This window comes from Leopardus geoffroyi, chromosome D2, assembly GCF_018350155.1.
Source record: "Leopardus geoffroyi isolate Oge1 chromosome D2, O.geoffroyi_Oge1_pat1.0, whole genome shotgun sequence".
In the NCBI taxonomy this organism is placed as follows: domain Eukaryota; kingdom Metazoa; phylum Chordata; class Mammalia; order Carnivora; family Felidae; genus Leopardus; species Leopardus geoffroyi.
Genome location: NC_059334.1, coordinates 50,547,390 through 50,560,811, shown reverse-complemented (window position 1 = coordinate 50,560,811; position 13,422 = coordinate 50,547,390). Strand labels below are relative to the sequence as shown.

Here is a 13,422-nt window from a genome sequence, read left to right as displayed (position 1 = left end):
TCTTTGGTTAGATTTATTCCTAGGTATTTTATGCTTCTTGGTGCACTTGTGAATGGGATCAGTTTCTTTATTTGTCTTTCTGTTGCTTCATTGTTAGTGTATAAGAATGCAACTGATTTCTGTACATTGATTTTGTATCCTGCAACTTTGCTGAATTCATGTATCAATTCTAGCAGACTTTTGGTGGAGTCTATCGGATTTTCCATGTATAATATCATGTCATCTGCAAAAAGCGAAAGCTTGACTTCATCTTTGCCAATTTTGATGCCTTTGATTTCCTTTTGTTGTCTGATTGCTGATGCTAGAACTTCCAGCACTATGTTAAATAACAGCGGTGAGAGTGGGCATCCCTGTCGTGTTCCTGATCTCAGGGAAAAAGCTCTCAGTTTTTCCCCGTTGAGGATGATGTTAGCTGTGGGCTTTTCATAAATGGCTTTTATGATCTTTAAGTATGTTCCTTCTATCCCGACTTTCTCAAGGGTTTTTATTAAGAAAGGGTGCTGGATTTTGTCAAAGGCCTTTTCTGCATCGATTGACAGGATCATATGGTTCTTCTCGCTTTTTTTGCTAATGTGATGTATCACGTTGATTGATTTGCGAATGTTGAACCAGCCCTGCATCCCAGGAATGAATCCCACTTGATCATGGTGAATAATTCTTTTTATATGCCGTTGAATTCGATTTGCTAGTATCTTATTGAGAATTTTTGCATCCATATTCATCAGGGATATTGGCCTGTAGTTCTCTTTTTTTACTGGGTCTCTGTCTGGTTTAGGAATCAAAGTAATACTGGCTTCATAGAATGAGTCTGGAAGTTTTCCTTCCCTTTCTATTTCTTGGAATAGCTTGAGAAGGATAGGTATTATCTCTGCTTTAAACGTCTGGTAGAACTCCCCTGGGAAGCCATCTGGTCCTGGACTCTTATTTGTTGGGAGATTTTTGATAACCGATTCAATTTCTTCGCTGGTTATGGGTCTGTTCAAGCTTTCTATTTCCTCCTGATTGAGTTTTGGAAGAGCGTGGGTGTTCAGGAATTTGTCCATTTCTTCCAGGTTGTCCAATTTGTTGGCATATAATTTTTCATAGTATTCCCTGATAATTGTTTGTATCTCTGAGGGATTGGTTGTAATAATTCCATTTTCATTCATGATTTTATCTATTTGGGTCATCTCTCTTTTCTTTTTGAGAAGCCTGGCTAGAGGTTTGTCAATTTTGTTTATTTTTTCAAAAAACCAACTCTTGGTTTCGTTGATCTGCTCTACAGTTTTTTTAGACTCTATATTGTTTATTTCTGCTCTGATCTTTATTATTTCTCTTCTGCTGGGTTTGGGGTGTCTTTGCTGTTCTGCTTCTATTTCCTTTAGGTGTGCTGTTAGATTTTGTATTTGGGATTTTTCTTGTTTCTTGAGATAGGCCTGGATTGCAATGTATTTTCCTCTCAGGACTGCCTTTGCTGCGTCCCAAAGCGTTTGGATTGTTGTATTTTCATTTTCATTTGTTTCCATATATTTTTTAATTTCTTCTCTAATTGCCTGGTTGACCCACTCATTCGTTAGTAGGGTGTTCTTTAACCTCCATGCTTTTGGAGGTTTTCCAGACTTTTTTCTGTGGTTGATTTCAAGCTTCATAGCATTGTGGTCTGAAAGTATGCATGGTATAATTTCAATTCTGGTAAACTTATGGAGGGCTGTTTTGTGACCCAGTATATGATCTATCTTGGAGAATGTTCCATGTGCACTCGAGAAGAAAGTATATTCTGTTGTTTTGGGATGCAGAGTTCTAAATATATCTGTCAAGTCCATCTGATCCAATGTCTCATTCAGGGCCCTTGTTTCTTTATTGATCGTGTGTCTAGATGATCTATCCATTTCTGTAAGTGGGGTGTTAAAGTCCCCTGCAATTACCACATTCTTATCAATAAGGTTGCTTATGTTTATGAGTAGTTGTTTTATATATTTGGGGGCTCCGGTATTTGGCGCATAGACATTTATAATTGTTAGCTCTTCCTGATGGATAGACCCTGTAACTATTATATAATGTCCTTCTTCATCTCTTGTTACAGCCTTTAATTTAAAGTCTAGTTTGTCTGATATAAGTATGGCTACTCCAGCTTTCTTTTGGCTTCCGGTAGCATGATAAATAGTTCTCCATCCCCTCACTCTCAATCTAAAGGTGTCCTCAGGTCTAAAATGAGTCTCTTGTAGACAGCAAATAGATGGGTCTTGTTTTTTTATCCATTCTGATACCCTATGTCTTTTGGTTGGCGCATTTAATCCATTTACATTCAGTGTTATTATAGAAAGATACGGGTTTAGAGTCATTGTGATGTCTGTATGTTTTATGCTTGTAGTGATGTCTCTGGTACTTTGTCTCACAGGGTCCCCCTTAGGATCTCTTGTAGGGCTGGTTTAGTGGTGACAAATTCCTTCAGTTTTTGTTTGTTTGGGAAGACCTTTATCTCTCCTTCTATTCTAAATGACAGACTTGCTGGATAAAGGATTCTCGGCTGCATATTTTTTCTGTCTAGCACACTGAAAATCTCGTGCCAATTCTTTCTGGCCTGCCAAGTTTCAAAAGAGAGATCCGTCACGAGTCTTATAGGTCTCCCTTTATATGTGAGGGCACGTTTACCCCTTGCTGCTTTCAGAATTTTCTCTTTATCCTTGTATTTTGCCAGTTTCACTATGATATGTCGTGCAGAAGATCGATTCAAGTTCCGTCTGAAGGGAGTTCTCTGTGCCTCTTGGATTTCAATGCCTTTTTCCTTCCCCAGTTCAGGGAAGTTCTCAGCTATTATTTCTTCAAGTACCCCTTCAGCACCTTTCCCTCTCTCTTCCTCCTCTGGGATACCAATTATGCGTATATTATTTCTTTTTAGTGTATCACTTAGTTCTCTAATTTTCCCCTCATACTCCTGGATTTTTTTATCTCTCTTTCTCTCAGCTTCCTCTTTTTCCATAACTTTATCTTCTAGTTCACCTATTCTCTCCTCTGCCTCTTCAATCCGAGCTGTGGTGGTTTCCATTTTGTTTTGCATTTCATTTAAAGCGTTTTTCAGCTCCTCATGACTGTTCCTTAGTCCCTTGATCTCTGTAGCAAGGGATTCTCTGCTGTCCTGTATACTGTTTTCAAGCCCGGTGATTAATTTTATGACTATTATTCTAAATTCACTTTCTGTTATGTTATTTAAATCCTTTTTGATCAGCTCATTAGCTGTTGTTATTTCCTGGAGATTCTTCTGAGGGGAATTCTTCCGCTTGGTCATTTTGGATAGTCCCTGGCGTGGTGAGGACCTGCAGGGCACTTCCCCTGTGCTGTGGTGTATAACTGGAGTTGGTGGGCGGAGCCGCAGTCAGACCTGATGTCTGCCCCCAGCCCACCGCTGGGGCCACAGTCAAACTGGTGTGTGCCTTCTCTTCCCCTCTCCTAGGGGCGGGATTCACTGTGGGGTGGCGTGGCCCGTCTGGGCTATTTGCACACTGCCAGGCTTGTGATGCTGGGGATCTGGCGTATTAGCTGGGGTGGGTATGCAAGGTGCACAGGGGCTGGAGGGGCAGGCTTAGCTCGCTTCTCCTTAGGTGATCCACTTCAGGAGGGGCCCTGTGGCAGCGGGAGGGAGTCAGATCCGCTGCCGGAGGTTTGGCTCCGCAGAAGCACAGAGTTGGGTGTTTGCGTGGAGCGAGCAAGTTCCCTGGCAGGAACTGGTTCTCTTTGGGATTTTGGCTGAGGGATGGGCAGGGGAGATGGCGCTGGCGAGCGCCTTTGTTCCCCACCAAACTGAGCTCTGTCGTCCGGGGGCTCAGCAGCTCTTCCTCCCTTTGTCCTCCAGCCTTCCCGCTTTCCGAGCAGAGCTGTTAACTTATGACCTCCCAGACGCTAAGTCGCGCTTGCTGTCGGAACACAGTCCGTCAGGCCCCTCCGCTTTTGCAGGCCAGACTCCGGGGCTCTGCTTGGCCGGCGAGCCGCCCCTCCGCCCAGGCTCCCTCCCGCCAGTCCGTGGAGCATGCACCGCCTCGCTGCCCTTCCTACCCTCTTCCGTGGGCCTCTCGTCTGCGCTTGGCTCCGGCGACTCCGTTCTGCTAATCCTCTGGCGGTTTTCTGGGTTATTTAGGCAGGTGTAGGTGGAATCTAATTGATCAGCAGGACGCACGGTAAGCCCAGCGTCCTCCTACGCTGCCATCTTCCCTCCTCCCCTCTTTTCATTTTCTTAATATAGTTCCTTTCACAGAGCAAAACTTTTTAATTTTGATGAGGTCCAGTTTATCATTTTTTCACTTTTAGGAATAATGTCAAGTCCAGGAATTATTTTCTATTCCTAGATCCTGAAGCTTTTCTCCTATTTTTTTTTTTAAGCTTGTTTATTCATTTTGAGAGAGACAGAGAGAGAGCGTGAACAGGAAAGGGACAGAGAGAAAGGGAGGAGAGGGAGAGTCCCAAGCAGACTCTGCGTGTGGTCAGTGCACAGAGCCAACGCAGGGCTCAAACTCACAAAACCATAAGACCGTGGCCTGAGCTGAAATCAAGAGTCAGAAGCTTAACTGACTGAGCCACCCAGGTGCCTATGTTTTCCAAAAGTTTTAAACTGTTCTTTTCCATGTATGATAGTGATCTATCTTGATTTCTTTATAAAGTGTGAGGTTTAGGTTAAAGGTTATGTGTTTGCCTGAGGTGTATATTCCTCCAGCATTTTTTCTTTCATTTATTTGTTTTTGCACCTTTGTAAAAAAATTAGTTGAGCATCGTTGGGTTTATTTCTGGGTTCCATTGATTCATGTGCAGTCCTTCCACCCGTACCACCCATATCTTGGTTACTGTGATTATGTAGTAAACATTAATAGTGGGTAGAATGATTCCTCTCACTTTATTCTTCTTTTTCAAGATTGGTTTATCTTTGGGCCTGTGACTTTGTGTATAAATTTTATAATCTTGTCTGTGTCTACAGAAAACCTGCTGGGATTTTGATAGGAATTGCATTAAACCTATAGATTAACTGGGGAGAATCTTTACTATTTTGAGTATTCTAATCCAGGAGCATGGTATGTCTCTCCATTTATTTGTCTTTAATTTCCTTCATAAGTATTTTGTAATTTTCAGCATCCTGATAATGAATATATTTTGATAAGTTTATACTTTAGTATTTCATTTTGATTGATTTTTGTGTGTTTATCTTATTTTGCTGAACTCACTTATTAGTTGTGAGAGGATTTTTGTTGTAGATTGCTTGGGATTTTCTACATAGACAATTGTGTTATCTACAAATAGGGACAGTATCATTTGTTTCTTTTCAACCTGTGTGCCGTTTATTTTTATTTATTAATAATCATTTTGTTTATTTATTTATCATAGTAAGTGTACTCTTTAATCCCTCTCCCCCTAGTTACCTCACCTCTGGTAACTATCTGTTTGTTCTCTATCACTAAGAGTCTGTTTCTTGGTTTGTCTCTCTTTTCCTTTGCTTATTTGTTTTGTTTCTTAAATTCCACATATGAGTGAAATCATATTTATCTTCCTCTGACTTACTTTGTTTAGTATTGTACTCTCTAGATCCATCTATGTTGTTGCAGATGGCAAGATTTCATTCTTTTGACGGCTGAATAATATTCCATTGTGTGTGTGTATGTATGTGTGTGTGTATGTATGTGTGTGTGTGTATATATATATATATATATACACACACATATACATATATCTTCTTTATCCATTTATCTGTCAGTGGACACTTGGGCTGCTTCTATAATTTGGCTATTGTAGATAACGCTGCAATAAACATGGGGTGCGTGTACCTTTTGAATTAGTGTTTCTATATTTTTTGGGTAAATACCAGCAGTGCAATTATAATTATATGTATATTAAATATATTTATATTTTTAATTTTTTTATATGTAATGACTAGGATTAGTGCTAAGAGGAAATTCTGCCTTTTTCCCAATGGTTTTCACTGTTATGTATGATGTTAGTTTGTTTTTTCTCTAGATGCTCTTTATGTGTTCCATTTCTCTCTATTCCTGGTATACTGGGAGGTGCTTTTTCTTTTTTTTTTTTAATTATGAATGGGTAGTAAATTTTTTCAAATGCCTTTCAGTGTCAGTTGATATCATATGAATTTTATTCATATATGAATTTTTTTCATGTATGAATTTTGATACAGTAAATTACATTGATTAATTTTTGAATTTTTTAAGATTATTTGCTTATTTTGAGAGGGAGAGAGAGAATCCCAAGCAGGCTGTACACTACCAGCACGGAGCCTGACTCAGGGCTCGAACTCACAAACCGGGATCATGACCAGAGCTAAAACCAAAAGTTGGACACTTAACTGACTGAGACACCCAGGTGCCCCAGTTTTTGAATTTTGAACCAGCTTTGCATACTGGAATAAATCCCACTTGGTCATGATATATAATTCTTTTTTTTTTTTTTAAGGTTTATTTATTTATATTTATTTTTGAGAGAGAGAGAAAAAGGCACAAGCAGGGGAAGGGCAGAGAAAAAGGGAGATGCAGAACTCGAATCAGGCTCCAGGCTCTGAGTCCACATCAAGCCCGACATGGGGCTCGAACCCACAAACCATGAGATCATGACGTGAACTGAAGTCAGATGCCTAACTAAGCCACCCAGGCACCCCAATATATAATTCTTTGTATATGTTTTTGAACTTTATTTGATAGTATTTTTTTTTTTTTAACGTTTATTTATTTTTGGGACAGAGAGAGACAGAGCATGAACGGGGGAGGGGCAGAGAGAGAGGGAGACACAGAATCGGAAGCAGGCTCCAGGCTCCGAGCCATCAGCCCAGAGCCTGACGCGGGGCTCGAACTCACGGACCACGAGATCGTGACCTGAGCCGAAGTCGGACGCTTAACCGACTGAGCCACCCAGGCGCTCCTATTTGATAGTATTTTGTGAAGGGATTTTGCATCTAAGTTTATGGAATACTGGTCTATAGTGTTGTTGGTTTTTTGTTTTTGGGTTTTTTTTTTTTTTTTTTGGTACCATCTTCATTTAGTTTGGGTATTGGAATAATACTGGCTTCATAAAATGAGTTGCAAAGTATTCCCAATTTTCTGTTTCCTGGGAGAGATTGTATAGAATTAGAATGTAATTTTTTAAGTATTTGGTATAATCTCTAGTGAAAAGGTCAGGGCCTGGAGATTTCTTTCTTGGCAGTTATAATGACAAATTTTATTTCATTAATAGTTATATGATACTTTAAATAATTTAGTTTATTCCATCTTGTCCAAATTTTGCTATCTGGTTTTCAAGGGATTTCGAAGGCTTTGGGGAAGTGGAAGTTTCATTAAGTGCCTTCTCCAAGAAGCTAGCTTGGGTATTATGAGTGGGTAGTAATCCTAGTGTTCATCCAATAACCTTTCAATAGCTGCAGAATCTGTTGTGATAATCCCATTTTGTTCTGTTTTTTGTTTGTTTGTTTGTTTTAAGTTTATTTATTTTGAGAGAGCAAGAGAGCACGAGCAGGGGAGGGGCAATGAGAGAGGGAGACAGAGAATCCCAAGCAGGCTCTGCATTGCCAGTGTGGAGCCCGACATGGGGCTTGAACTCACAAACTGTGAGATCATGACCTGAGCCGAAATTGCCAGTTGGATGTTTAGCTGACTGACTGAGCCACCCACATGCCCCCCATTTCATTCTTGATACTGGTGATTTGTGTCCTCCTTTTTCTTTGTCAGTAAGGTTTATTAATTTTGTTGATTTTTTTTCAAATAATCAGGTTTTGGTTTCATATCTGTGTTCCAGTTTTTAATTTTGTTGGTTTCTGCTCATATCTTTATTATTTCTGTTCTTTGCTTGTGTTAGGTTATTTTGTACTTTTCAGTCTTCTTAGATTATTGGTGTAAGACCTTTTCTCATTTCTGCTGTGAGCATTTAGTGCTGTAAATTACTCTCTCAGCATTGCTTAGTTGTTTTGCCCAAATTTTCTTATGTTGTATTTTCATTTTCATGAATTTCCTTTGAGACTTCTCTTTGACTCATGCATTATTTAGTGTGTTATTTAACTACAAAATGTTTAGAAATTTTCTTCTTTCTGTTACTGATTTTCAATTTAATTACGTTATATTATAAGAACATCCCCTTACCATTTCAAATCTTTTACATTTGTTTAGATTCACTTTATTACCCAGACTGTGCCCTGTGTTGGTAGATGTTCTGTGGGGACTTTAAAAATTGTTGGGTATAGTGTTCTATATATGTCAGATTCTGTTAGGTTGGTTGTATTGTTTAAGTTTTCTATATCTTTGGTGATTTTTTAAAAGTTTATTTTTGAGAGAGAGAGGGAGAGAGAGTGAGTGTGGGAAGATCAGAGAGAGAGGAAGACAGAGGATCTGAAGTGGGCTCTGCGCTGACAGCAGAGAGCCCGATGTGGGGCTTGAAGTCTCCAATCACAAGATCATGACCTGAACCATGACCAGACACTTAACTGACTGAGCCACCCAGGTGCTCCATCTTTGGTGATTTTCTGACTAGTTTTATCAGTTGCTGAGAGGAGGATGTTGAAGTTTCCAAGTATAATTCTGGACTTACCTATCTCTTGCAGCTCTGTCAATTTTTGCTTTTTATATTTGAGGTTCTGTTTGATGCACACACATTTAGGATTATTATGTCTTTATGGTAGATTGATCCTTTTATTGCCATGTATTATGGTCACCTCCTATTTATCCCATTGGTGAGGGAGAGATTCCCGCTCTAGGGTTACCGAGAAGGCCAAACACACAGCACCTGACAGTGGACAGATGTGATTGACAACAGTTTATCAGTCACATATGCTCACAGCCTGAGGGAAGAGAACACTGCATGCCACACAGGGATTGAACAACCAGGGGGCTTTGGGAGGCAGGCTTTGCACCTAAATAGCATAGGATGACGATTGGTTCCCTTGAGGTGATGTAATTAATGTGTTTGAATAAATTCGTGGGCTGGCAGAGAGGTGAAGTGAAATGTATTAGGCTGAGGAGTAGGTAGGGTGCAGGTGGTCCAACTGAAAAAGAACTAACAGGGTGGGGAGCCTTTCTTGTAGGGCAGGAACATGGCTGGCAGGCCTGCTCACAGCTAAGTCTTTGAGACCCTGTGAGGCTCAAAGATGTCAAGGCAGCACATGAAATTTTAGGTCTTAGAGTTCAGTTAAGTCCTTCTTTGGCCCTGATCCTCTTCTTTGCTCCGAAGTTTATTTTATGACATATTAATATAACCATTCTTGCTTTTTTTAAAAGATGAGTTGCATGGTATATATTTCTCCATTATTTGCAGCTTACTTGGGTCGTTAAATCTGAAAGGAGTTTCTTGTAAATAGCGTATATAATAGTTTTATGTGTTTCTGTCCTCTCTGTATTTGTCTGTATTTTGATTGGTACATTATGCCATTTACATTTAAGGTACTTACTGATATGTAATTGCTTAAGTCTGGTATTTTATTTTTTTTCTTGAGAGAGAGAGAGCATGCGAGTCGGGGAGAGGGGCAGAGGGAGAGAGAGAATTTCAAGCAGGCTCCACAGTGAGTGTGGAGCCTCTATATAGGGCTGGATCCCACAACCCTGGGATCACGGCCTGAGCCAAAATCAAGAGTCGGATGTTCAACTGACTATACCACCCAGGTGCCCTGATTTTGTTGTTTGTTTACTCTGGCTTTAGTTTTTTATTTTTTTTCTGTTTTTCTTCTGTTTTCATTTTCTTCCCTCTATCTTGATATGTTTTCAATGTTTTTGAGAGTATCTTTTTGTATAGTTTTTGTAGTGGTTGCTCATTGTAATATAGTAGCCTACTAGTGCCAACATTTTACCATTTTGGGTGATATATGGAAACCTTTTTTCCATTTAGGTCCCTTTATCTTTCCTACATTTAAATATTTTTGGCTTGAATATTAATGTTATAATTTTTTTCAATCATTGAATATGATTTTAAAAACTCAAGAAGGCTAGTTTGTTGTATGTCTCTTTATTTCTGTTGTTTGTTTTTTCTTTTTTTCCTGATGGTCCCAGATTTCTCCTTTTATAATTTCCTTACTGTTTAAGAACTTTCTTCAGCCATTTTTCAAGGGAGGTCTGCTAGTGACAAATTCCTGTAGTTCTCCATCTGAGAATGTCTTTTCCCCCTCTATTTCAAAAGGGTAGTTTCACTGGATGTAGAATTCATAGCAAAGCGTTCTTTTCTTCAGCACATAAAAAATATTGTACCACTTCCTCTGGCCTTCATGATTTCAGAGGAGAAAAGCACTGTCATTTTGATGGTGTACCTCTACAGGTAATCTGTCATTTCTTTCTAGCTGCTCTCGAGATTTTATCTTTGCTTTCAGTTTTCAGAAGTTTGGTATAGATGTCATTGGATTTACTCTGTTTGAAATTTTCTCAGCTTCTTGAATCTGTAAGTTTATATCTTTTACCAAATTTGAGAAGCTTCAATCATTATTTCTTTCAACCCCAGTATCCTTGTGAGATCTCATAAGTGGTGGATCTTTTGTTTCTGTCCGACAGGTCCGTGAGGCTCTATTCATTTGTTTTTTGGTTATTTCCCTCTATGTTGTTCAGACTAGGTGAATTCTGTTGATCTAGCCTCAGATTCTCTGGTTCTGTCCTCGGTCATCTCCACTCTTACTATTGATCCCATCTAGCAAGCTTTTAAATTTCTTTCATTGCATTTTTCAGTTCTATAATTTGTTTGGTTCTTCAGTTTCTTTGCTGAGATTTTCAGTTTTTGGGTTGTTGCCATAAGATTTGTAGTTGCTTGATGAAGCATTTTTGTAATGGCTTCTGTAAGATTTTAGATAGTTTCAACATCTGATTCATTTTAGTGTTGGTGTCAGTCAGTTGTCTTTTCACATTATACTTATAATTTTCCCAGTTTTGAGTATGACAAAGTGATTTTCTATTGTGTCCTGCACATTTAGGTTATTATGTTAGGAGACACTTGGTCCTGTGTAATTTTTTTATTTTGGCAGGCAGTCATCCTGTTTGGGTTTAGTGTGCATGTCCTGGTGTACTTTGTGGACTGTGGTTCTAATGACAATTTAATTTTAGAGCCTTTGTGGTGCTATTTTGATCTGCTTAGTTTATCTTATGCCATTGGTCTCTCTGCAGGTGCTGTTTGAGAGGACAGAGGAGCTTCCTCAGTCTGGGCCCCCTGGTTTGGCTAGGTAGGGGAAGGTTGTCTTGGCTTGTGGGGCAAGTTTGCTTGCTGTAGGAGGATCTTTGCTGGTCCTGCCTGGGCACACATTGTTTTTAGATGAGGGAGGAGACTCTCAGGCCTGGCAGAATGTCCCTTTGCCAATAGCGCTTGGCCACCTAGTATATCTTGGTGTGGAGGAAAGGAGATTCAAGCTCTTCAGGGAAGGTGAACACTTCTCATCACTTATTGTTAGTGGGGCTCTCAAAGCACTTCTTTGCCAGTGCTTCCTCGTTTGTCCAGTGTTGCTGAGATCCAAATTTGTCTGGGGTAGGAAATGAGTCTATCTGGTCTACCTTCGGTTGCTAGCTTGGAGGTTGGGAAACAGTGGCTCTGAGTTGCCTTTCTGTGGGTGTAGTGAGCTACTGGTCATTATGTCATTCCTCTGGTCCTGGGGACCCTTGCCAGCTCTCTGTTTCTTTCTACCTTTCAGAGTACTTTGGTTTTCCTTAGGCTCTTGTGTTATTTCTGGAGTTGGTTATACTTAGTTGGGAGGAACAGAAGAAAATGTCTATACTTTTCCAGACCAGAAATCCTTGGTGGTGTTTTGTTTTGTTTGCATTTTAATTCCAGTATGGTTAACATACAGTGTTATATTAGTTTCGGGTGTACAATGTAGTGATTCAACAATTCTGTATATTATTCAGTGCTCACCATGGTAAGTATGCACTTAATCTCCTTCACCCTTTTCACTTACCTCCCACTCACCTCCCCTCTGGTAACCATCTATTTGTTCTCTCTAGTTAAGAGTCTGGCTTTTGGTTTGTCTCTTTTTCCCCCTTTATTCATTTGTTTTGTTTCCTAAATTTCACACATGAGTGAAATCATATGGTATTTGCCTTTCTCTGACTTATTTCACTTAGCATTGTGCTCTCTAGATTCATTCATGGTGTTACATATGGCAATATTTCATTCTTTTTTATGGCTGAATAATATTCCGTTGTATATTTATACCACATCTTCTTTATATACATCTATTGATAGGCACTTGGGCTGCTTCCATAACTTGGCTGTTGTAAATAATGCTACAATAAACAAAGGAATGCATATTCCTTTTGAATTAGTATTTTCATATTCTTTGGGTAAATACCCAGTAGTATGGTTACTGGATCATATGGTAGTTCTATTTTAAATTTTTTGTCTTTCTAGCTTGCATTCCCACCAGCAGTGCAAGAGGTTCCTTTTTTTATACATCCTCACCAACACTTGTTTCTTGTGTTGTTGATTTTAGCCATTCTGACAGGTGTAGGGTGATATTATGGTTTTTGATTTGCATTTCCCTGATGATAAGTGATATTGAGCATCATTTCATGTGTCTTTTGGCCATCTGTTTGTCTTTGTAGAAATGTCTATTCATATCTTCTGCCCACGTTTAATTGGATTATTTGTTTTCTTGGGTGTTGAGTTGTATAAGTTCTTTATATATTTTGGATACTAACCCTTTATTGGATATGTCATTTGCAAATATCTTCTCCCATTCCATAAGTGGTCTTTTTCTTGGTGGTGGTTTTTATTATAACTGGTGAAGGGAGAATTGACAGCTTCCTGATATTGAGTCATCTTTTTCAAATATATGGTAATCTATATTTGTTTGGTAGATAACATTAATAACACCTACTTAATTAGGTCATGTTGAAGAATGTAGTTAAGACATATAAAACACTTAGAGTAGTGCCTGGTATATACAGCACTTGAAAGTGTTAGCTAATGTTATTCCATGTGTTCCTTGGTAGCATATTAACGCTTTTTTAAATTTTTAAAATAAAGTTCCAGCACATTTCTCTTTAGGCTCATTACTAAGTATTTTATCCTTTTTTTGTTTTTATTACAAATGGAATCTTCTCATCTATTGTATCTTCCTTGGCTCTTTGGTTCTTTGCCTCTTTTTTATATGAAAATGTTTTATCTAAATACTGTTTCCTGAAGGAGTTTCAGTATCTTTTTCTTTTAAGGATAGGACCCAGAGCTAAACTTAGAGTTCCGAAAACAAAAGGATGAATGAATTAATGAGCTTTTCATGTGGTTTGGCACTGTTTTAGCTACCAGTCTTACTCTAAAGGCTGTATTTTATGTAATCTGAGACTTTTCCTAGATATGTCACTCATTGTGCTGTGTTGATCTTACTTTCAGACTCTTTTTCCCATGTGGGATTTATTAATCAAGCCATGTTTTTTTCATGTCACTTTTGGGTTACTGTTGGTCTTGGGGACTCACCTGCAGGGTAATCCACGCGTCTCTGTGTGCGTCTCT

At 39.1% G+C, this 13,422-nt stretch overlaps 1 protein-coding gene across 5 annotated transcripts in view; it reads left to right on the top strand.

Moving 5' to 3' along the window:
- Positions 1 to 13,422, top strand: part of BMS1 (BMS1 ribosome biogenesis factor) — a 63,576-nt gene that overhangs the window by 37,973 nt on the left and 12,181 nt on the right. The window lies entirely within an intron of this gene.